At 43.6% G+C, this 26,041-nt stretch overlaps 1 long non-coding RNA gene across 2 annotated transcripts in view; it reads left to right on the top strand.

The window, feature by feature from the left end:
• LOC135453901 (uncharacterized) overlaps positions 1 to 26,041 on the top strand; it is a 151,579-nt gene that overhangs the window by 39,195 nt on the left and 86,343 nt on the right. For both annotated transcript variants that reach the window (XR_010441987.1, XR_010441988.1), the window contains exon 3: positions 13,158 to 13,309. This is a non-coding gene — a long non-coding RNA (uncharacterized LOC135453901). The remainder of the gene's footprint in view (positions 1 to 13,157; positions 13,310 to 26,041) is intronic.

The raw sequence follows: 26,041 nt of genomic DNA, 5'->3' as shown, positions 1-26,041 counted from the left end.
GAATAATAATAAAATCTGGTGACTGACCAGAGAATCTGAGATAGCTGGACTGTGATTGGCCATTAATGAAAAACAACCAGATGAGACCAATCAAAGATGCACCTGTTGCATTCCACAGCAGCAGATAACCATTGTTTTTCTTTTCCTCTGAGACTTCTCAGCTTCTCAGGAGAAAAAATCCTAGCAAAAGGAATTTTTCAGAAAATATGTCTGTGACAGGCCCCCTTCTGCAGTGCATTGTTGGACTCTGGTGTTAGTCCAGCACCTTGGGCTGGCACTTCAGTCCTTTCTCATCATATCTCACAGCTCAGCAAATGTAAACACAAACCAAAGCTTTCTGTCTCAGCCACTTAACATTGGAAGGACTGCTGGGAGCCTCTTTGTGTGTGGTGGATGCATCTTTGTGCCTGGGGCCATCTGTGCCTCAGGGAGCTGCTGCTGGGCTGGGCAGGGTGGGTTGCTGCATGCTGGAGCTCACCTGGCACTCTGCAGAGCCACAGCTGCAGGCTGGGTGCAGCACCAGCTCAGATGTCCCTCTGTGTCCACCAGGAGAATCCCAGAGCTGCCTCCACCCTCTCCCTTTCCCTCCTCTCCAGCCCTGATTTAACACAGAACTCCTTTACTTCGAATCAGTTTACTCTCAGTCATGTCTCTCTGCAGCACTGAGCTGTTTCCAGATATGCTCTGAGAGCACAGTGAGGGGGAAGGGAGGCAAGTTTCTTATTGATAATAGCTATCTTTAACTCTACAAATAGCCCAGCCTTTGGGGATGGCCCTGAGCTGATGAAAGAAGCGTTTATGTTGGTCCAGTTCCTGTGCAAAGCTTGAAAACTGGCAGGAGAATAATGCAGAAAATGTCTTTCTCTAGGAAAGCACAGCATGACTCGGTGCTTTCTCACATTTCCTTCAGGGAAAACAGGGTTAAGAGCTGATTTATACAGAAAGAAAGGAAAAGCAAGAAAAAAACTCAGTGCAAAACAAGCAAGGCTGAAACTCTCCTGTTATGAGATGGTTTCACAAACTAGAAGAGAAATTGGGTGCTGGACTTCAGTAGAAATGAATGTTATCAGACAACTTTCATTTTTCTTCTTGCACCTACTGGGCCAAGCATCCAGAGAGGATATGTCACATAGCAAATGGGCTTGTCAGCCTCTGGAAAACACAGGTTTTGTAGCTCAGGACAGGAATCCAGAAATGAGAGAGGGTTATCCAATACCAGGAGCCTTGCAGTGGCACAGGCAGGGCTGCCATGGGGTGACCATGAAAAGGAATCAGGGACAGGGGAAGAAGACAGGAAATCTGCACTGATGATGTGATTGTGTAGAGGGAGAGAAGGTGGCTGAGTTCTAAACATTTTGATTTTCTGTAGAATTAGATATATCTTGTCTGCTTTGGCTGCTAGAGACACGACCCTGAGCTAGAAACTTCTGCCAAATGCTGTGTCAGTTGTAATTTTCTAATCAAGTTCCTACTGCAGCCCATCAGAGACAGATAAACAGATTCTCTTCAGTCTCCATCCATGTATGAGCCATCACTGTGTGCTTTGGGGCATTCACAGCTACAAAAGTACTTTTTTTGGGTGTGTGGGGGGTGGCACTTGTATATCTAATGAAATAGGGATAAAATGAGTGTGGAGGATTAAATCATGACAACCAAAATAATAAATTTGGTTCTTAACATTTGTGGAGGTGTTTGGTTTTGTTAGTGTTTTGTTACACTTGTGTGATTTTTTTAAGCTTCAGCAAATGACCAAGATTATTAAAAACATGCCCTTAAATCTGACACAGTTTTCAAACTGTTCCTTTTGACTTGGTCTCATGCTATCCATTATTCTTGGTGTTTGAGGGGTCATTTAAAGTCCATGGTATCATTAGTGAATCTGAACTGGAAGAAATCCAGCCTAAATTATGTCTGGACTATTGTGAGGATGGTGAAGGAAATTATACATTTTTGATGCCTTCATTCCAGCAATGCTTCTGAATCTGTCTTTTTGTTTGTGCATTGGTGAGTTCTTTGGTATCTGTGACTGTGTCTTTAGGGGGACAAAAGGAATTTCTGTGCCTGCTTGTGGATGCTGTTCAATAGCACAATATATTTGGGTATCTCCTCTCACTCAGATTTTTGTGAAAGTTCCTTTCCTTTTTATCTTCCTTTTTTAATTGGTTTTTTTTTTTTTTTTGGTTGAGAATTTAATTTCAAGTGTTACTTGCTAAAAGCTCCCTCCCCATTGTGTTGCACTGGAAACAGGCTCATTAATGGACTTATTCATAATCACCAGCCAGATCTACCCAGGGAGATCTGTGGGCTCTGAGCTGATATGTCTGTGGCTACCTCTGCCAAGTGGACATCTATTATTTTCTCACCTCAGCCACAGAAATGGCTCCCCTGACAGAGGCACTTTGCTATACCACAATAGCCAGAGATTGCTGAATATTCATTATATCTGACTGCCCAAAGTGCTTTGCCAGCACGTGGTGCTGGAGCCAGGATGTTTTATTGCCTTCTTGCCTTTTGCTTTGCTCAGAGAACGTGGTGTGGCTGCTGTGGCAGCTCCGTCAACTTCCCCATCTGAGCTCCTTCATTCCTGCTCTGCTTGGGGCAGGGGGAACAGAGGGGAAAAACTGATCCAGCCCTGGGTGCTTTAGTTCCATGAAAGTGAAATTTGCAGCCCTGTTATTCTGCTGGGAGATTGATTAAAGAAGACAAGCCTTTGAACTTTGTTTCAAACAAGAGGCAGTTGTAATAACTGTAATTTTCTGCTTTATATTTCCCCATGTAAAGGAGGGAGGAACTCCATTTCCCTCTCTGTCATGGTGGAAATGAAGGGTGTAGGTACCCTGCATTCAAACAGAGCAGCCACAGATGCTCTTTGTACCTCTCAAAATCCCATTTTGTGTTCTTTACTGAGACTTAAATCTGGTTCACATTCCTTTGTGGGCTCCCAGCCCGAGTAAGGTGAGCAGCAGAAAGCACCTGGCCATCGTGTGGCAGGATCATGGGCTGTGATCTCCATCTCCCAGCTGGAGTGAATCTCCCTTGCCTGGCATTTCCCAGCCTGGCCTGTTTGCTGCTGGGCTGCAAACACCCAAATGCTCATAGAGACACAGTCTGCAGGTCATGGGAAGATTGCCTCTGACCAGCAGCAAACAATGAAAATTAAGTGCATGGAAGGGAATATAGACTATAAGGGGACTATAGACTAAGGGAATATAGCTAGCTTTCATCTGTTCTGTAGGAGCAAATCCCAAATCCTTGTGGTCAAAGAGCTGTGTACTCTTCAGGCTTATGCAAATTTACAAAATTCCACTTTTGACAAAAATCCTTTTTTATTCACTGTCATTGAAGGAAAGGGTAAAAACATGAGATGCACCTTTGATCATTATGTAATTACTAGAGGATTTATCTTCATGGTTGTAGGAGATGACTTTAAAAAGCAGTTTATTGTTAATTCCCTCCTCCCCATGTTTTGAGTGACTTAAGTTTAATCCTTTCCCTGTCTGACTGGATTCAAACCTGCTTTAATTGTTTCACAGAACGTTTATCTGGTAATAAAGTTGTAGGCAGGGGTTTGTGTGTGTGCATGAAGGCAGAACTCCTGCTTCAGCAGTTGTACTTTATGTGTAATTCAATATTCAGCAAGGGAAAGAACATCTCCTCACCCAAATGTCGAGCAGTCCTGCATGTTCTGAGCAGCCAAAATTCCACATCTGGTGGGCAAGAGCCCTGGGGAATTGTGGCTTATTTGGTGGCTTGAGAGGTCTCTAGAAATGCAGATTCAAATTGTAAATTGAAATGTAAATTCTGCCATTAGGTAGAAAGGGGAATTGAATCCTAGTGCAGCACAGGGCATGAAAGAAAACCTTGCTGTTATTGTCTGATGTTTGTGGGTTTCAGTGCCTACCTAAAGGATGTGGCTCAAATCACTGATAACCTGCTAAGCCATGCCTAACTGTTGTGTTAACTCTTGTCTTTCATTAATTCTTTTTAAATTAAATGCTCATCCAATGAATGTAGTGCTTGCTGAGATGCTGAGCAGTATTTAACTCTGTGATATTGTTAGGGCTCTGCTGCACTGACCCAGACTTTTTTCACTGATTGCATGATGAGATTTCTACTTTTCCTTCTTCTGCAGATGATGTTTTCTCTCCTCTAAAGGAATTTAGTTATCAAAAAACAGGGAATGGAAGGACAAATATGCCTTATATCTCTGATACTCTGCAGAGATCCCTTTATACAAGGTTTCATGTGCAAGGAGTACAGGCAGGAAGATGTACATGGAAAATAGTGTCTGTGATGGCAGTGATGTGGAACTACTCTGTTTGATACCAGTTTAGTTTGAGGGTCTCTATTCAAACTCTCTTGACATTACTGTTGTAAGTTAATTCAGAATAATTATGCCACAATTTGCTCTCTGTAGATCCTACAGTCAAATCTCTTCCCATTGATGTCACCTAGTTCTCAGCTCAGTAGATGTGCCTTCACTGCTGGAAATGAAATCATCTAGGTTTAAAAGACATTTTCCCTATACTTAAAAAACCTGTTAGGCAGTTTTAATACCAAATCCGTTCCAGCTATAGAGGCAGAATGGAATAAACTATCTGTGTGTCTGGCTGCAGGCATCAGAAAATCCACTTAAAGAACTGGATTTTCTCTTTTCTCATTCAATGTTTGCCTTCACTATATCCAGCCACACTTTGCAAAATAATAGGTTCATGTACTCCCTCTGCCAACAATATTAATATTTCAACACTACATAGCTGAACCAGACTTCTTTGTTTGTTTCAGTATTAATTCTTTTTGTGCAAGTAAACACTGCCCTTAGCTTTGTGGGCTTTTGATTTGCTTTGGGGTTCAGCTGAGTTGGTCAGCACAGGGGATTGATGGTTTTGCTTTCCAATTGTAACACATCACAAACGCAGCCTGGTTTACTATCAAGCTGCAGATTTGCAAATGGACACAATGACAGATCTCCTGAACTTGGATGGAGGAATCATGACTTGGAAAGTTGTTGCCAATGTCTTAAAACAAATTTGCATGCTGTTTATATATCCATGCTGATTAAAAAATACACTAAATTTTGTAGTAAGTTTCCTTCTCTGGTCTAGAGTTCAGCTGGGCATTTTGCTGTGCAGTCCTGAGGTGTGTGGAAGTGCTGAGTAGTTCTTTCAATAACCTTTGGTATCATGAAACTTTCTTAGGAGATCCCAGAGCTGCTCTTAGAACAGCTGAGAGTTCCTGCTGAGCCCCACAGGCACACACAAAGCAGGGCTGTGGAAGCGCTGTGTCAGGGACAGATAATTCTCTTTCTTTGGCACCTGTTAAACATCACTTTCACCATTCTGCTTGCTTTATCCTAGCTCATTGTACTGCCAACCTCTGAGCTCCTTGCCTGAATTTTCTCAGCTTGGTGGTGTTCCCTTTCCCTCCCAATAAATTCAGGCTGATCTGATGTTTCTGCAGCCCTGTCCTTGCCAGGTCTCTGGCACTCAGGTGCACCAAGCCCAGCCCCTGTGACTCAGACTGATGGAACTGAAGGCTCAGAGTGGTGCAGCAGCCCTGAAAAGCAGCTCAGGGAATTGAGGAGTCCTGCCTCAATCAAAGATGGGAGTGAGGGGAAGTGAGGGCAGATAAAATTCTGCCTTTTAGCCATCAGTGGGAGCATGGAAAGTGGAGCTTTACAGAACAGATTCTCTTGTGGCTTATTTCATTTGGACAACAGGAGATGGATGCTGGAGATCTCCCTTTCTTGCCACCTTACACAAAGGATTCAGATTATTTACCTTGTTAATTTTAATAAAAAATTTCCATTTCCTTTGATCCAAGAGGATACCAGTGAGGGGATTTTTTGTGTAAAAAAGGCTATTTTTGTTTACTTGAGCATCCTGCCCAAGTTCAGTTCACCTCAGTAAAGGTCAGCCCTAAAATCAGCCAGGTTTGGTTACAACAATCCTCACGTGGGTCTCCTGCATGAAGTGAGGTGCAGGGAAACAGCATCACTGTGTGAGGGTGGATATGTGTTCTTCATGCCTGGACCAGAACTGGCCAGCCTCATGGAAGTGGAGAGGCCACAATGTCAAAAAGAGGCTGGACTACCCAGGTGATGGGAAATTTAGTCATAATTCAAGTTTCCATTTTAGATGCTTTACAGCCTTGGAAATTTATTGCCATTATATGGCTTAAATTTCAAACTGCTTTAGAACTAACCTTGGGATCAAAATGTTCTTAGATTTTTTTTTTTCCCTCTCTGGGACAAAAATATTTAACTTTTGAAGGAGCAATGCCAAGCTTGTACCTTTTATGAGCCAGTATATTTTCAGCTAAATCACAGCATCTATGCTATGCTTTTTTTAATTTCTCATACCAAATACAGAATTTTTTTCCTTCAAAAAGAATTTTTGAATAAAAGCAATTTTCCTTTATCAGTTAGAAATTAGCCCCTGTTGTGATCCTTTGATTTCTTCAGTGTACAAAAGGTAGGGCACAGGGGATTTTTAATTTCATGGTTTGTTTGGTATTTCAGAGGCAGTGAACATGAGTGGTTAGATCAGCTGATAGTGGATCAGAAATCACAACATTTTGTGTAGCTTTTATCAAGTCTTTTAAATATTCTTTTGCCTTATTAACCCCTTCTGATAGGCTGTTATTTATACTCTGCTTTAAAATGAAAATAAATCCTCACAAATGCCAAATTCACCAAAAAGCAGTAAAAGATAATAAGTAATTTAAAGCACAAAACTGAAAGGCGGTGAATGGGATTTCTGCATGGACTGGTGCTGTTAAACCTCTGCTCCAACTCCATCTTGTCCAAACCCACCCAAGGATGGAGAGCTCTCTCTGGGGTGACCTGGGGACACCCAGACCAGACAAATTCCTCAGGAGGAAAGGTGTCCTCTACCAAGCTGGACACGTGGATAAAGGGGCATTTTGGGACAATGTGTGTACTGGCATTTTCCACGGTGTGCTTGCTTGCAGATAGCTGGAAGAGGTCAATAGCAGGCCAGTATTTTTTTTTTCTCTGTCCTAAAAATCATTTAAAATGCCAATGTGCTGGTTGGTTGGGGTTTTGGGGCTGTTTTTTGGTTGTTTTTTTTTTTAATTTAAAAATGATATGAACTGTCAGAATTAGATTCTGGTGAAATATTCTGCAAAATTTTGAGCAAAACAAATGCTATTTTAACAGGGATTGTTTTCAGAAATGAGATGTATGAAACACAGCATAATAGCAATAATAATTCAAAACCAGAACCTTGAAAATTGTTTTGGCCAGAGTCTATAGAAATCCTAATGAAAAGAAAAAACCCAGAAAAAAATGAAGCAGGGGAAATTTCCCAGAAGAAAATTGCCACCTTTTAACAGTAAATGCTTTACCTATTCTGCTGCATGCATTTATGTTTATAATTCAGCAATTATTTAGGCTTCTGTTGCATTCTGTATTTTAATGGCCAATTGATATTTAACTACCTTGTGATTATTAATGCATTTAATTAAGCTTGCTGTTCCTTCTTTACTGGAACAAAGGAATCCTGGACACAACAACAAAGCCATTTCATCTCCTAGTACAGGACTGAGGCCATTTCTGCTGTATATTGAAAATCAGGTTTATTCAGTGCTGCAGTATGAAAGGAAACACAGAATAAAGCCCACTGAAAAATTGAGCCAGGTCCCAGGTGCTTGAAAAGTGAAAAATCTCTGTCTCAGCTGGGAAAGTGCTGCTGATCCCCCTCAGCACCTCCCTTTGTGCTGCTGGGAGGAATTCTGCTCTGCCTGCAGCCTCTGAGTTTAGGGAAGGAGGACTGAAGGGTCAGAATAAAACCCAAGGCACAGCAATACTTTCTCCACTTGACCTCTGGGTCTCTTTCCCTCATTCCTAAGGGAAACCTTTATTGTAGGAAATTCAATAGAAATATAGCAAATGCAACAGAAACACAAGAAATAAGAGTGCTGTGAGTCCTTTCCTCTCCCACCCTGCTGCTCTTCACTAGAAAACTCTGTACCTCCACCTGATAGAAAATCTTATCTGACCTGACAGCAGCTGATTTATTTACCAGCTACAAAAGCAACATCAACAATTCTGTTGTTGAGGAGGAGAAGATGCTGCTCTAGGAAGGTGATAACCTAGAAAGGGATATTTCTGCATAGAGAATTTTGACTGAGGTTTGATTTTTGGAAAGGAGCAGGAAGAAATTACTTTTGTAGGTGCAGAGGAAGGTCCTGTGAGCAGGCTCTTGGATTTGTGTGACCCTTGAGATGTTTCAAATGTCACATTTTCTGCACAGTCATGCTGGGGAATTGTCCTACTCAAAGTTGTGTACCAGAAGTGCAGAGTGTTTGTTTTGGACAGGATGTTCTTATTTACTGCTGCTTGTGAAACCTCTGGCCCAATGGGATTCCCTGCCTTGCTGACATGAAGATGTTATCACTGTAAATATTCCTGCTGTTCTGCATGCCTGCACCTGCAGCGTTGCTGGGCTGGTGGCAGAGATCAATCAGAGCACCAGCAAAACCCAAGGGTGGAGATCTCCAGAGCTGCCAGCTCCCCTGGGCACCCAAATCCCCCAGGCAGCCCTGCAATCTCAGCCTGTAATTATTATCAGCAAACATTCTGCTGTTGGGAGCAGGTGAGAGCGGCTGGAAGGAGCTGGCTTAAACCCAAGGAATTTATTTGCCACCTTATTATCATAGTAACTGTGTCAGGGAAGAGATGGGGTCTTTTCTTGCTGCATTTCACCACTTTGGTGACTGAGATACAGAAAAATCAACAGTCTGACCAGATATCTCTGTCCATTTGGGAATTTGAATAGAAATGTTTTATATTCCAGGCCAGTGCCCTAATGTGCATCTTTCCTCCCTTGTTATCATGCATTAAGGGAGACATGGATGATTTCAGTATGTCATTTTCATAGGGAGTGTTGACATTTCATTATTTTCTTCTGTATTCCTATGAAATAATTTCTGAAATTCTTTCTTGTAGTAAATTAGGCATTTTGGAGTCTCAATTTTTTTAAACAAGATTTTCTTACTATTTCTATATTAATCCATGCTATTTCCAATTCTGAATTTGTTTCATTCTGATTTCCAATAAACCAATATTTTAATCCAAACTCATAATTTGTCCCAAATCATCATCTTCAAAAAAAATTTGTGATTGATTTCACAATATGTCCATGTGAAAATAGAAAAACAGAAGTAATATCAGAGAACTGTCAGCATTCCAAGATAAAATAAAAAAATCCAGAAGTACAAGTTCTCAAAATATCCAGTAGTTTTTTTCATTTAAATTAGTATAATATTACTGTAACATAGAAATCAGTTTTGTGCCAGTAGCTTTCCCACAGTCAATCTGTTCAGATGAAAAGATTGCAGCCAATGTTGTCTGAGACTAAACTCTCACAAAGTAGATACAGAAAAGTAGCAGGAATATTTTCACAGCCATAACCAGAAATTCTCCTGCAAAGCCACTGCTATACAGAAGTTTTGGAACAGAGCAAAGATGAACATTAAATAACAAAACTGGTATTTAGCACTTCTCTTTACCTTGTTTTGCCATCCTCTCTCACCTTGTAAACCACCTCCATGGAACCTCATCCCTCCTGTTTTTGCAGCAGTGAGCCTGATAGGAAAACAGAGTGAAAATTAATTAAATGTGGATGGGTAATTGTGTCCCACCTCGATTGCTGAGCCTGTTGCAGCTCTGTGGTACCCAGTGCCTTCCAGGAGAGCGGTGAATAACGCAGCTCACAGCTGGCACGTGTTTGTTCTCTGTCCCTCCTCAGGGGAAATCACTTTCAGCTGAGTGATTTGGGAGGAATTCTTTCTAAATATGTGCACACGGGATGCTAAATATTTGCTAGGAAAAGGCCAGCCAAATGAATTGCTCCTGGAGTGGAGGAAAATGGAGTTAGGGAGGATTATTTTGTCTCAGGAGTGAACAGAGGTGTGGAGTTGCTGCCACAGCTGCAGCATTCCTTTTGGGAGGCTGTCAGGGAACCTGGAGGAGAGGACTCACAGAGAGAGGAGAATATACAATAATTTAAATGAAAATATTTACTCCTTGCTCTGCTTAAGCAGAAGAACTCCAAAGTAGTACTTGGCTGGGAGGCAAATATCACCCATGGAGTCTCACTCAGGAAATCAGGAAACTGTGTTCTCAGAGCTGCTCCCAAGTTATCCAACATGCAAAGCAAGAATAGGGCATGTTCCTCCTGAGACACTGAGACTCCAGGTTGTTCCAGGGCAGAGAATGCCTTGTATTTATTGCCCTGTGCAGAATTTCTGTGTGTTCCCATATGTAGAGCTTTGTCCCTGACAACTGCTGGCATCTGTGTCCATCTCAGTGCTCCCCAGTGGGACTCCTGGCTGTGCTCAGTGCATCACATCTCTGCCTCACTGATTCTGCACTGGTCCAGACCTGGGAAGGGTTTTCCTGCCCCCTCACCATCTTGTGTGGAGAGGAAGGAAGGGAGAGAACGCCAAGATAAGATGGTGAGCATTTCACTGCTCTGTGCCTCAGCACCCCTAGCAATAAAAATATGTAAAATATTCTCCTCCATTAAAATTTAAGGTTCATTTTGTGACTGTGCATAAGGGCAGAAGCTGCTATAGAAATGGATTTGTTTGAGTGTTCAGTCAATTAGTAGCTTTAAGAATTATCACAGCTCTGAGCTGGGTTTTGCTACATATCCAGGTTTGTCCCTCCTTTCCTACAGCATTTTGTTTTTCCTGTGAATAAAACCTCTACAGACACCTTAAGCACTGTTTTCTTACACCAGTGTTTTTGTTTAGGGTACAAAACAGATTGGGGTGACAATTTTTACTGCCTTCTAAATAACCTCACATAGAGTTGAGCATCTTAACAGTACAAGTTCTTCTCCAGGAAGCTTGTGCCTGGACAGTGCTCTCTGTAATGGAGCAAATAATTAAATTCAGCAAGCTTGGGTGAAAAACATAATCAAAATGAAGGTGATTTCTTCTTTATGTAGCTTTCCTGCCTTTCCTTGCCCAACACCTGCTCGTTGCTGTTGTACTGAGCCCCTGCCTGGCTCTTTGTGCTCTCCTGCCCCTGGTCCAGAGCATCACTCTGGGTTCCCAGGAGGGCTTCAGGCTCAGGAGAAACTGCTGTGCTGGTTTGTTTGCCAAAACAAACCCTCTGGTGCCTCTTTGGAGGGGAATTGAAGGTCACAGGCAGCTCTTGGGAAGAGATGAGTAGCATGAAGGATTGGCACCTTCAACTTTCTGTGAATCATTGGGCACCCAGTTCTAAAGTGAGCTTGACTTTGGAGGGTTTTGCCCTAAAACAGGCTCTGTTCCCACCCATGGAGGAGCCATGGCTGTGTGCAGGGCTCTGGCTGAGCTGTTTTTGGGAAGGCTGAGTAGTTTCAAGACATGGTGTGGGAGAGCTGCTGCTCCCTTTCCTTTGCTCTGTGACTTTCATGCATCCACACAGACAGCTCTGTTCTCTAACCAGCTTCCCCAAAAATTGGAAATGAGCTGGAGGGGAAATTAAAACTATCAGCTTACCCTCAAATGCCCTGTGAATATGATTTTTTTTTTTTTAATAAAAGCTCTTCTAGATGTAAGGAACAATAATCTATCTTTCTCCAGGCTATTGACTCTCCTGTAGAGAACAATGCAGAGCAGTGTCCTTCCTGCAGCAATCACAGAGGCTGTTAAACACCACCTCCTGGGAGGACCTTGTTCTCATCTAAGCATGATGCTTTTTTGACTAATTTAAATTTATCCTTATTCAGCTTCATTGCTGTCAGGTCTGCTCCTCAAAATAGAGCCTTTTCCATAGGTGAAAGTCTCTAAATGCTGATCTCGAAGGAGACAGACTTATGCCAGATTTTTAAAGTTATCTATTTAAAATTCTACTTTAAAGGTTAATATAGGTTAGTTTTAAGATGATATTTTTATATGAAGTGGCTTTTAGGCAAGGAATTTCTTTTTTGCTTATGTTATTCCCCCTCCTTCTATATCATTCTGTGCAAGTATCCCTTGGAATCCAACGTGGCAGGATAACATTAACTTTGCTTTGTGGATATCTTCAGAGCTGATGTCATGGTAGCCTCTCTGTGAGGGATCTAAAAGTAATTTTTGATGTTTAATGTGATTAATTTTATTATTTTCAATATTTTTGTAAAGGATGGTTTCACAGATTTTTGTTATTTTCTTTGTAGAAACCTTTCCTTTGATTTGTTCTCTGTGTTAGAAAACATAGGGTTTTGAAGCAGGACTGGTTTGGTTTGATTCTAAACATTTCTCTGCTTGTATTGAAACTGAAGTCAATAAAAAGACTCAATGTTAGGAGAAGAGATATTATTTTCCTTGTAAAACAATACTGGCATCATTCTGAGAGAATCCTGGTGTCCCCTCTTGAGCCCAGGGCTGTCCCAGCCCTGTCCTTCCATTCTGCTGCCGCCTCCCAGCCTCCCTCCAGGTGCCACCATCTGCAGCTGCTGGGAGCTGAGAACACACCTTGATTCCCTGCCTTTCCTTCCTGGAAAATGGAGGAGTGAAGGAGAGAGGAGCAGTGCAAGGCTGAGTGGTTTTCCAAGGGATTCTGTGAGACATCAGCTGCTCTGAAAAAGCAGCAGCTGAGAACAATCCTGCTGTGAAACTGCCTTGTTTCTGATCCCTACCATGAAGAATTGTGATGTGCTGTGATAAAAATTGTCCTGTTGGTTTCTGGGCAAGCTTGGCCAGTCATGCACCATTGTCTGGCCAGTCTCTCTTGCTTTGGGATTTTTGCATCATCCTTCCCATGTTAATAAATGAACTGTGACATCCATAAAACTTTTCTGAAACAAATCTGGGATTAGCCTAGTTCAGGGAACATCTGGATCAGTGGTGCTGTGCCCTGTGCACTGGGACGATGCCAGGAGCTGTCCTTGTCATGCCCTGGCTGTTGAAGGAAGTGGTGGAGTCACCATCCTTGGAGGTGTTTAGAAGACATGGAGATGTTTTAGTGGCTGGCTTGGTAGTACTGGGTTAGCAGCTGGACTTGAGGTTATTTAAGATCTTTTCCAACCAGGACAATTCTACATTTCTAAACTGGTGTTCTGGGCTTTGTTTAAAACCCTGACTAAGCTTCATCTATGTGTCCAGTTCCTATCTGCTGTGGGGTTATTTAAATGAAAATGTCCTCCTCTGCTTTCCAGGCCCTCTCTCCTTCTTCTCTTACTGATGCTCTTGACCTGAGTTCCTTGAGTGCTCCTCTGCGATCTGCCAAGGTGCAAAATTTGCAAAATTATCTCCTGTCTCCAATCCCAGCCTTCTCCCACCTGTGGGATGCTCCCTCCAGTTCTGTCTGGTGAGTCTCCTGCCTTTCACATTCAAATATTTCTTTAAAAAGTCATAATACCCATGCAAGTAGATAGGCAGATCCCAGGGAAATCCACTTTGGGAGTAGTAAAACAAAATGTATTTTGTGCATTCAGCATTTTCTTCAATGGACTGAAGGGAAAGAAGTAAAGTAAAAGAAGTTTTAGCTTCTTGTCTGTAAAGTTTGGAACAAGCTGAGATGGCTAACTTCACTGTGGACTAAAGCTCTAAAGAATTTGATAAAATTTGTTAGTGACATGACTTGGTTTGTGTGAAAGGGCAAAGAGAATTTGCCGCATTCACACCTCAGCTGTCCTGGCAAAGCTGCAGTGGGCACTGCCCTGCCCAGCACCTGGGGGAGCCTGGGGTCAGTGCTGGCTGAAGCACTGATTCCTTCCCTACCTTTTGTTTGTCATAAGGGTCACCTAGCAAAGAGAACACAGGCTTTGGGCTGGAGACAATTTTTTTTTAGTGCTGGATGTGCAAATACTGAGCTGCTACGCTGGGAGGGTGTGATGTGCTGCTTGTCTGAGCTGTTTACATTCCCTGTGTGTGTGATACTCAAAGCTACAGAAACCTGCCCATGTGGATTGTCTGGGCAGCTGCTGTGGAGCTCATATAAGTGTAATAACTTCATATAAACTTCTCTCAGATGTGCCAAACTGTCAGCTCTTAGAGCGTCCAGCAATTTCTTGTGGCTTAGGCAGTACCTGGGAAGGTTCTGGTTTTGCCCTGCTGACTTCTGAAGATGAGAGTTTTGATTCTCAGCAACATCTGGACCTCTCTTACATCCAGCTGGTGTGGGAAACTTATTAACCTTTGCTGAGCAGAGTTTGCTTTTTGAAAAATGGATCAAAAGAACATGTTTTGATACATTAAAAAATGCATGTCATAAAACTGCTGTTTCTGTGCCTGCCAAAGCCAAGAGCTGCTCAGGCGTGAGAAAGAGCAAAGAGGAAAAAAGCCAATAAAACCTATCCAAGCCTAACAGAAATATTAGGAAAGGAGATGAAAGACAACCACCTGGGATGCCCATGAAACAACTGATTTTAATCCCCTGCTGGTGCTACATGTTTCCTGAGAAAGGGAATTTATAGATGAAGGAAAGACTGCATGGATAATGTGCTTGGTCAGTGCTTGTAACCCTCAGCCTGGGGCCAAAAAATCCTGAAAGGCAAAGAATGATGCTTTTTTCTGTAGATATCAGGAATTCCCCTATTTCTTGCATGTCCTCTGCAGATCTGATAGTTCTTTGGGGAAGGAGTGTTTGCCTCTAGTCATACAGAAAGGAGACAGCAAACATGCACGGGGGGAGGTGCTATGGACTAAGAACTGCTTTGGAAAAATGCTTTGGAGCTGTCTTTGGAAAAATGTAGCTGAAAGAAATTTATAACTGATTGGAGAGACTGGGAAGAGCTTGGAAATGGTAGCACCAACTTCATGCTGCTGAGATAAAGCTTCTAATACAGTGGGCTTGTGAAAACCTTCAGGATTTATCCTTATGCAGCAGTATGACTTTGGACAGGGGCCAGGATGCCATCTGCAAGTGTCCAACAAAAATCCAAAACACTTTATAGAATAGATATTGCCCTCCCTCCACTCCCCAACAGCAGCTCCAGCCAAGTGGGAATGGAGGAATTTTATAAGATTAGTGGGCTACAGGCTGCAAGCAGAGAGCTAACCTTGTCTGCCTCTAAAGCCAGGGGTATAATCTCTAAATTAAATTTACATGATTTATCACATCCAGGAAGATTGGTGAAACAACAAGAAAAAATAGAGCAGAGGGGAAGAGATGATGGCCATTGGACTGGAGGGGTTTTGTCTTGTCAGTGGGAAAATGCACAATTCAAACCACTGAAATGGGATTAGTAGTGGGTCCCCAAACCAAATTGTACTGAAACACAGAGGTGCTTAATATATTGTGTGCAAAATGCAATATCTCAGGACAGAGCCCCATCTGTTGTCACGGAGGAATCAGATGGAAAGTGCATTAAAAGTTGGAATTAGTCCCCACTGGGAGATCTGCACTGAGTCATGGTGATATATGGGATCTTTGCAAAGGGAAGAGACACAATATTGTCCCTGTGATTTATGCATTGCAGTCACTGCCACTTTCTCCAGAATTCCTGCTCTGTTGGCTGCAGACAAGCAAAGAGAGGGTCCCCCTGGCTCCTCTGTAGTCTCCTTGTGCTGGGGGTTTAGTGGTGGGGCAGCTCTGAAAGGATGGGGAAATGTGTTTGAAAAGCAAGGAGAAACTCACACAAAATGCAAGGGCCAACAGAAGCTGGCCCAGGAGAAGAAATAGTAGATTTGATTAATTTTATTCACTTGGTAAATAATGTAGAGTCAAATGATTTGTTTAAGCCTCTCAAGTATGTTCCTTCTTCACAGCCAGCTTCCATGCCATCCAGTAAAGGCCCTGCAAATGTAAATCTGGGGAGAACAAACTGGGAATTAGGGCAGTGCAAGGCCAGGCTGCCTTTGGAACAGAGTGGGTCTGCAACCAGGCTCAGTCCATGGGAGAAGAAGAGCTAAAATCATGTTTGTCTATATGGGTCAAACAAGAATTAGATCCAGGACAGCAGTGATGCTCCCAATAAAACTCACCCTATCTTTCCTTCTGAGATGCCCAGCACACCCCAGTGCTGCTCAGCTGCACAGGCCTGGCTTACATCCAGCCAAACCTCTGATTTTACTTTACTGCTTCTTAAGTAAAAGCTACAGCTAGCACAGGTATAAAGCCACATCTTGCAAACCTCCCCTACACACCTTGCAAAGGGACTGATTAAAGCTTTCTTGTTATCCCTGGGAAGTCTGGGGGCCTCCTAGGGAAGAGCTGTGAAATCGTTTTCCTTGTTAACTGCTGGGATCTTCTTGGAAATCCTATCATATTTCATTTTTATTACCTGCTACTAGAACTATCCAGGTGGCTTATTGAAGAACACTTGTCAAAAAAAAATGTAGCATTCTTCTTTTATTTGGAATAAATGAAATTTACTTCATAACCCAATCTCCTTCTAAAATAACTATAGATCCAGGTAAAAAGGAATTGAAGATAATATATTTTCTTCAATTATTGCATTAACATTCTTCATATTTTCTTGTATTTTTCAATTTTTTTTCTTTTTTTTTTTTTCTTAAATAAATCACCCAGGTATTTAAAGGCAAATAAAGACCATTTTGTTTTGTTTTTGCTGAGTTTTGTTGGTTAGCTGGAGCTGGTACATGGCCAGGCTCACATCCACATAGTCTCTGTTAGAACTTGGTGGGGTGCCACTCCAAGGAGACACCTCATTAAATTCATGTTGGCAAATGTTTGTCACCTTCTCAGGAGCTCTGCAGTGATGAAGGTTGGGATTTTCCTCACCTCATCTCTGAACCAGTTCCTGGGTCCATGCTAACAGGCATTTTCACAGGTAGCCAGGATTACTTGTCCTCTAAAATGTGTTACTCTCTCTCTGCTGTTGAGGGAGCCTGGATGAGAGGCCCAGGTTACACACTTAATTTCTAGATGCTTACAATGAGATGCATTCCATTCTCCAATTCCTTCAAAACTATTTATTTGATTTTTCTTCCCTGCTGCCTCTGGCAGGAGTGTTTCAGATCAGTTCTTCCCTGCACTGAGAGCTCGCTCAGTTCCTCCAAGGCTTGACCTTTTCTGAGCTTTTTCATTTATTCCACCTGCTTCCCACATTTGCCATAGCCCTAAACAGTTTCATATCATCTCATGAATTCTCTTTAGAGTTATATGTTCCCCTGGTCACCTCTGAGTCTCCTCTCCCAGTGAATACAGGTCATGTTTGCCCAGTGCTCCTGTGTGAGCAGCCAAGCTGCTGAATCAGTCTGGTTTTACCTGAACTCCTTCCTCACAGCAGCATCTTCTGGGCCAGGCTCTGCCGTGCTTGGAATGGGACAGGGAGGGACAGGAAGGACACGAGGAAATTGTTTTTCCTTGGCAGAGGCTCCTGTGCTGGAAGAGCCCTGGTGCAGCTGAATGTCCCTAGAGTTGGGAGGAGGTTGCTGAAAGCAGTGCAGGAGCACCATGAAAGGGGTTTGTGCCAAGAGTTATATGGTGGGAACTTGTGGGCAAAATGGAATAGATTCACTGCTCTCTGGCTTTGCCTGCTTTGTTTGGTTTTTGTTTATATATATATTTATTTATATATTTTTTTTGTCATTGCTTAGTGTGTTGGTTTTTTTCCTCCCCCAAACCAAACATTTGGGACCCTCAGGCACACTGGAAAAAAGGTTGGATGTTTGGTGAGCACCTTCCAGGCCACATATATATATATAGTTCCCTCTTTATTTCATTACCTATCTAGTTACCCTGAAATTCACTTTTCTATGATCTGGGCTGTTTCTTCAGCTTGGGCACCAGAATACTGCAGAGGGAAGGGCCATAAAAGCAGAGCATGGCATTGCCTGAATGGCACAGCTGTGAGATGTGCTGTAGTTTGGGACTGGTTTTGTGTAAATCACTTATCCAGCACTGAGTATTGCACAAAGTGGAGCATCTTGGTCACAATCTCAGTTCATCTGAGCTTTTAGCTCAGGTACACACAGAGCCTTGGGACAGCAGTGTAAGGAAGGCTGGCATGAGAGAGAATTGGGTTTTTTAGGAAAAAACTGATGAGGAAATGGGAGGGAAGAGAAACTGTTTAAGATTCTTGACTTGCTCAGACAGAGAGAAATTTCCTCTGGTGAGGGATGGGGTGGACCCATCCTGCCCCACTGCAGGTTGTCCCTGCCTGTTCCTGAGATCTCCAGGCTGAGGCTGGCAGTGCATCCACATCTCCAGCTCTGTCTCTGCTCTGGAGCCAGCACAGGTTTTGTCTGCCAGAGCTGGGTGATCTTGCTCTGAGAGGGGAAAAATATCCGCTGTAAACCTCACCCAGAACATCACTGATCTGGAAGAACAACTCACAGGAAACAGGAGAATGAATGATTTATCAAAGGTAGTTTTGGCCCTTGCCAGGGCTGTATTAAACACCTTCTTTCTTTCTGGCTGGCTGGAGAGACTGGGCATGTTGATAGATGTTTTCCCCATCTTATTCTCCATTATCTGACCCACAATAAGAGAGTTTCACATTTTTGAAAATGTGTTGGGTTAAGCTGAGAGGAAAGGAAATACACAGAAAGATGCTGTAGTGGGGGCCAAGTGGTTTGTGGCAATTTTAGTGGGAATTATTTATTTCTCAGTCTGATGTGGAGAATCTGCTCTGGTCCCTCACCTGCAATAGAGCTGCACTTGGGCAAGTTTGGGATAATTTCCATTAAAAATATGATTGTTTTTAGTTGAGGGGTACACTAGGTGCTATTCCCCAGGGACAGGAGGGGTTCCCCACTTCTTGGAAACTTCACATCCAAAGCTGCTATTTCCCACCCCAAGTTCAGCCCACCAAATTTTGATTCAAAAGCATGTATGGTACCCTCCAGACAACTTCTCATTTCAGTCTGGAGAGCCTGACAGGCACCTGCACAGGGCTGAGGCCTCAGATTTTAAAAGATGTGCATGTGACACTTGGGGACATGATTTAGTGATGGGCTGGATCAATGGTTGGACTCAATGAACTTGAAGATTTTTCTCCAGCCCAAATGGTTCTGTGATTCTGAATGAACCTATAATTCTTTGTGGAGTTTCCAGCCTTTTACTGCCATGAGTGGGAAGGGGAACCTCATATTCCCCATCTCAAAAGGGAGGTGTCCCTTGTCCAGTGTTATCAGGGTGACAACACCCTTTGTACCATAAGCTTTTTAATTTCACAGTGGGGAAGTATGAAAACTCTACATTTTGTCTAAAGAAAAACCTTTGAATCTGCCAAATACTTGTGAGACAACAAAAACTTGCAAATTGTCTGGAATGTGGCTGACTTATGGCTGCTTTGTGGGTGTAATTTTCTCTGCTTGCTGGTCCTAAGCTTTATTAGCTTTGGGAGAATACCACTGTGAGTGTTTTGGTGTGACATTTACAGTTTCCCTCATGCAAATTGGCCCAGCAGCAGCCCAGGGATAGCAGACCATGAACTTATAAGGGCTGGCAGGAGAGTGTGCAGGGAGGTCAATAAGGCGCTGTGATTTCTCCTCCCTGCAGAAAGTGGCTGTGGAAGGATGCTCTGGAGAGCTGATGCAGAATTGTCTGTGTTTTGTTTCAGCTGCCCTTTTTTCCAGCTAAATCAAACTGGTATTTTGGGGCTGCACTGCTTAGTTTCAAGCCTCGAGGCATTTTTCTTTCTGTGTGATGCTATTTAGTTTATTGGGTTTTTTTGTCTCTGTGGTTATTTTTAAGAAAAGTGGTGAGGATATCTATTGTTCCTGTCTTCTGTTTCCCTAGACCCTTACACAAATTTGTAATTTATGTAATTCAGTTTTTTTGAAAGAGGAAAGGAAGAGAAAACACATTTTGGATCAGAATTTGAGAATCTGTCTTGGAAAAAAAAATATTTTGGCAAGGGAAAATCAAGTTCTATAATTGCAATTGATTTTTGAGGTTCATCATGAAGTTTGCACTGCAGTGTAGACTTGAGAGCAACGAGAAAAGAGGCACAGTGGGCACGATGAGACAGTGAGCACTGTAGAACCTGGTGGCGCAGGGTAAGGTGAGATGCTGCAATTCTCTGAGGAGGTGCAGGTGCTAATTCCAGTATCTTGGAGGAAGGTGCACTATGCAGCAAGAGCTGCTTTTGTGTTTGGCTAGATGAGGCACTGATTTATCTCAGGAAGGAGTTTCATGCAGCGGGGCGCTGTAGGGAGATGGTTGCTTGTGATTTACTCGTGCCAAACTCACTTTGAGTTTTATTTTTAAAAAGCCTGTGTAGTCTCTTTTTCCTGCCTCTCTCTCCCATGCTGAGCAGCACTAAATGCTGTTTGCCACTGAGGACGTTTAAACTAATTTTTCCAAAGTGCTGACAAAGCAGGACACACTTTTATTGCTGTCATAACACGGCTCCAGCTCTCTCCCTTGATTGCGTTTGTACAACACCGACCTTAATAAGCTCTCACCCCCAGGAGCTGCTGGTGCACCCTGAGTGACAGAGTGACAGCCCATCTGCTGCCTGTCCTGCTGGCCAAAATGACTTCATTACCAGGGGATGGCAGGGCAGCTCAGCTCTGCTGTGCCTCCTGCTTTGCTCCTGCCCTGCTGGAGCCCGTGGTGTGTGCCAAGGTGTTTGGCAGGGGCTGGTGCTCCTGCTGGGAGAGTCTCTGATGGCCCAGCACCATTCCTGCCACTGGGCAAAGTGCTCTCTGCATGTCAGCACATTTGCAGGCTGCTGTAGGACCCAGAGAGAGGCAGCAAGGGGAGGACAGGGGCAGGGCAGGCTGAGGGAAACAGGCAACTGAAGCCCATCTTTGTGACAGTGTTCATAGGGGTCTAAAGATGAGGGAGAGACGAGGATCTGACTCCATGTTTCAGAAGGTTGATTTATTATTTTATTATATAAATTATATTAAAACTATACTAAAAGAATAGAAGAAAGGATTTCATCAGAAGGCTAGCTAAGAATAGAAAAAGGAATGATAACAAAGGCTTGTGGCTTGGGCTCTGTCCGAGCCAGCTGACTGTGATTGGCCATTAATTAGAAACAACCACATGAGATCAATCACAGATGCACCTGTTGCATTCCACAGCAGCAGATAACCATTGTTTGCATTTTGTTCCTGAGGCCTCTCAGCTTCTCAGGAGGAAAAATCCTAAGGAAAGGATTTTTCATAAAAGATGTCTGTGACACAGCTTTGCCTGCCAAGCAAGTGTTAAAAAACCCTTTCAACTAGCTGCCCTCTGTAGCATGACAAGAAAAAGTTGGTAGTTTGGGGATCCTGCTCCAGACCCAGTAATAACATCCTGTGTCTGTTTCTGATGCGTGCCAGGGGAGGTTCAGGTTGGACGTCAGAGGAATTTCATCACTGGTGGTTGAGCATTGTGATGGGCTGTCCAGGGAGGTGGTGGAGTCACCATCCCTGGAAGTGTTCAACAAATGACTGGATGTGGCACTGAGTGTTGTGGTAGGGTTTGGTCAAAGGTTGGGCTCAATGAACTTGGAGGTCTTTTTCATCCTCAATGATTCCATGTAGAGCAACATCTGTGTGCTGCCCAGCAGAGACTGGGCACATCCTGGCACTGTGCAGTCCAGGGCTGGGTGCAGCCAGCTGATCCTCATCCAAAGCAGTCCAAATCAGGCCTGTCTCTCTGTTCTGAGGAGGAGGCAATTGTGCAGTCAGGCTCCAATCTGTAGCCTGTAGTGCATTGTCACAGGAAAGAGAGACATCTCTTCCCTTAGCTGAAAAGAGCTTGAGCCAAGTTCTCTTTGATCTCCTGATCAAATCTGCAAATTTGCCTCAGCTCCAGCCTGGGGCACCTGCAAGTCAAACCCAGCCTGCAGCTCCATTAATGTCCCCTGGGTCTGACCTGCAGCTACAACAGCACCTGAAAATACACATTCAGTCCAGCCCCAAATTCCTCTCTTTCTCCCTCTTCCACCCTGGACTCCTCTCAGTCCTGCACCTGCTCCAGCCAGAAGCTGCTCTGGATGCAGGGATGCCCCTGAGCAGGCTCTGGAGCTGTTCCTCTGGCAGTGCATCCTCCTGTGCACATTCACAGTGGCAGCTCTGTCACCACAGCCAGGGGCCCTGCTATTTCAGTCCTGGCCTGGGTCTGGGAAGGCTCTGGTGGCAGATTGTGTTGTGATTCAGTAATAATGAGAAAAGGTTGGGTGTTCACGGAGCTGTGCATGCTTACAGCTGACTTAACAGTAGCTAATTAATTTTCCCAGTGTTGTGATTCACTGGGACAGCATTTTCTCCAACTAAAACCCTCTCCAAAGCTTTGTCCTGTCAAAGACACTGGCACAGGATGATAGCATCCCTGTTCTCACCCTCTTCATCCACCCCATATTTGCTTCTTCCTCTTCCTTGGTCTATTTGAATCTATTTTTCCTTGGCCCAGATGAATATGGAAATGGCCCCTGAATGAAGGAAAAATTAACTCTACTGTCTTGCTGGGGTTTTTATGTGAAGCATCTCCTGCCTTATGTTCTGCCTCTCCCTCTCAGTGTTTCTTGGTTGGGATGTTGTGCCTTCAAGTCATGTCTTGATGAGATTCAGACAGGGCACTGCTAGGGAATCAAATACTGGGGGTAGCAATTGAAGCTTTTTGGCAATTTGCTTTCAAATGTCTTGGCAGCAGGAAAAATTTAGAGCTAATGAAATATATGGGGAGGAAAGAGGAGGTCATGTCTCAGGCTGGAAAAGGCAGCTTATGTCATTTGGTCAACGCTGGGTTTAAGACAATCTGGCTGTCCCAGAGAAGAAAATGTCATGGGATTCTTCTCCCTTTTCTCTCTTTGATGTAGGCACTCACTTGGGCTGCAAGAGGTGTTGAGGCATATCTGGGCTGACTGAGGCTCTGCTGGGGATGGATAAGTGAAGGAAAAAAAGAAAATCTTGGTGGCACAGACTGTCTTTTTTGCCATTAAAAAACCCTCATGACAGCAAAAACTGTGTAGGTTTGCAGAGTCATTGCAATATTTGTACAGCTGTGAGCTATCCCTGGCCTTTGCCTGGTTATGAGAGGGAGCAGGGGATTGCATCTCTGAACTTTCCTCCATCCTCCCCAGATCCCATGGTGGCTAAGGAAGCACAGAATTGATATTTTTGACTTGTCAATATTCTTGTCCAGCATTTTTTATCCCGCTGTCTCTCATTGCACTCTCCACTGCAGTTGTTTTATTTTTGCTTCTCTTGATTTCCACCTCTACTCCTTTGTGGCATGACCTTTCCACATCTTTAAGTTCATGGTCTTCATTCTGTGTGTTTGATAGAGTCTTAAGCAGTTTTGTAGTTTCTTTTCCTTCCTCAGTCTCTCTGGAATAGATATCACTCAGTCAGGTCAAAATTTCTTCTCCTTCTGTAGATTCCAGCTCCACTTCTCCACTCTGCTGTTGTAAGTAAGGTCCCTCAGTCCCACACTAACTCTCTGTATCCCTGTCACAAGCTCTGCATGCCTTTGTAGTGATCCTTTGTTGGGCTGCTGTCAGCAGCTGAATGCATTTTCTGAAACTCTCCCCCTCTCTCTGCTGTTGCTGAGGCTTTGTTGGTGAATTCAGCCTCACACCCTGGATGTCTGAGCAAGGTGAATGGGAACTTTCTCATCCCTGTCTCTAAGCCCAGGGAAATGGCCTGGTGAGAAATGGAGATGTTTTCTCCAGTATCAATGCCACAATCGTGCTGCCATGTGGGATTTTGCTTTGGGAGGAGACAAGAGCCAAGGAAAGTTCTCCTTTACTGTATTCTAGTTTGTGCCTTTTGCCACTTCTGCTGACTCTGGGCATCACTGAGGAGAGTTTGGCCCTGCCATCTGTATTTCCTCCCTCAGGTATCAATACACATGGACAATCTCTCCCTGAGTGTTCTCTTCTCCAGGCCAAACCACCCCAGCTCCCTCAGCCTTGTGCATGAAGTCCCTTGGACATTTGCTGGACACCCTCCAGAACATCCACATCTTTCCTTTGCTGGGGAGCCCAGCCATGACACAGGGCTCCAGATGTGTGTCACCAGTGCTGACCAGAAGGGAGTGACCACATCTGCCCTGCCCTGCTGGCACTGCCCAGCTGGCACAGCCTGGGCTCCTGCTGGCTGCCTCGCCACGGGGGCACATTGGCTGGCTCACATTTAGCTTGTCCACCAGGACACTGAGGTGCACTGCATGCTTCAGTGTGTTTCCATTTAATTTGTGTCATTAGTGTTTCTTCTGGCTGCTGGAGCCATTTCTGTTTGCATTAGAGTGTTCCAGTTTTCACTGAGTATTATCAGATAGCAATTTGATGTGAAATGGGCAAAAGCTGATTGAAGGGCCAAGGCAATTCTCTCCCTCATCATCTTCCAGAATAAGCACTGCTGTTGTAAGCTCCAAAAACACCTGTGAATGAAAGAATGTTCTTAAATTCTTGGATGACTTCCAGCATCTATCTGTGGGGAGGATAATCTTTCTGTGAAGGAAGGATGGAAGCCTGTGTCTATACAAAGGCGACATTAAACTGAGCTACCCTTCCACTCACATTTGTTAATAATCCATTGCATATGTTTCAGAGGCTTAAAGGACCACTGTGAATTCTTTCCTGGGAAAAGGAGCCTTGCACAAGATGGGTTTTTAGGCCCTAGAGACGAGCAAATCTTCCTCAAATATTTTGAATCATTGATGGGTGTTTGTTCCAAGCTTTAATCACTCCTGTCACACCAGCCTCATTTTCACCCAGGTGACTTTCCTTGTGGCAGGAGGGTGACACAGTGGCACTTTCACATCAGAATGGAGATGTCTCAGCACAGCTGGGAATCCCCAGGGCTTACCTGGGAGTGATTCAGGTCCTCTGAGCAGCGATAGGATCATAGGAGAATTTGCTTCTGAAACAACAAAAAGGGCTTTCCAAGGTCCTTCAGAGACCTGTCTGTTGATTCAGACTTCCACACTGAACATGGTAATCATTTCCCTGAGCAAAATTTCAGAGAATTACAGCCTCTTCAGCAATCCCTTCTCTATCCTGTTGTTTTTGATAACAGGCTGTTCAGCAGACATAGAAAAACTGCCCAACCTTTTTCCTCTGCCTGTGGCAATCCTCAGGTGCTCCCACATTCCCCCTCCCAGCACCACCAGAAAAACCCTGTGTTGTTTTCCAGTGACAAAAAAATCCCACCCAGCAAGTGAGAAGTTTCTTTGCTGTGGAGGGTCAGCAGCAGGTGGATTACACCCTGAAAATCCCCTGCCAGTTCTTGGAAAATAGGATTTAGATCTTTGTATAAAGACAACTTTTATTAAGCAAACTGCTATCCAGTTGGCTCCCTGGAGTGCTCAGCTATGTGAATTTAGGGAGCTTTTAGCCAGGAAATTGGAGGGACATGGTTATCTGTCACAGGCTTAAAATCCCTGTCAGTGCCCCCAGGGTGATGCTTCTGTACAGATACAGGGAGAAATCCAAATGTACTCCAAGCAATGAGGAGGGGAGCATGGCTTGCAGGTGATAATATTTCCATTTAAAATCAAATGGAATGTCCTTAATTTATCATGAGGTACTTTTGGGTGGACAACTAAGAGAACCTGAGGCCTATTAACACTGCAGCTTTCTGTATTTACCTATATGAGGGTCTTGTTTGACGTGATTGCTTTCCAAAATATTGACAGTAATGTGCTGCTGGTAGGCAGGTTCAGGAAGGAATTGAGCAACAGCCTTGTTTCTGAGGGCAGAAGTGAAGAAGGTTTGGCCATTACTGGGAGAAAAACTATATACATATGTATATATAAAACTATATATAATTATATATATTATATGTATATATAAAACTATATACTATGTACATATATATTGAATATTTTAGAAGAAACACCTGTGCCTGAGGTGCACATCACTGCTCCCACAGATCTCATGGACACAACCTTTGGTCTTAGTTTGGGCTGATCATATTCCTGAGGGTAATGGAAAAGCCTGAAGGTTGTCATCCTCTGCCAGCTGGGGAGCTGGAAGCTCTGGGCTAGGGCACACCTGACACCTTTCATGGGATGATGTTTGCCTGTGCTAACATGATTAGGGCATTAAGAGCTGCCACATTGGCATAAATCTGATCAGAGATGCTCTTTTATGGTTGTGCTTCTCTAATGGAGCTGGGAGCTGTTTGCGCTGAGTTGTAATTGATTTGGTCCTGGAAATCTTGAATGTCATGGAAAAAATCAGCAGAG

Source organism: Zonotrichia leucophrys, chromosome 13 (genome assembly GCF_028769735.1).
Source record: "Zonotrichia leucophrys gambelii isolate GWCS_2022_RI chromosome 13, RI_Zleu_2.0, whole genome shotgun sequence".
Classification (NCBI taxonomy): domain Eukaryota; kingdom Metazoa; phylum Chordata; class Aves; order Passeriformes; family Passerellidae; genus Zonotrichia; species Zonotrichia leucophrys.
Note: the sequence above shows the minus strand (reverse complement) of the source record. Positions and strands in the feature narration are given on the sequence as shown.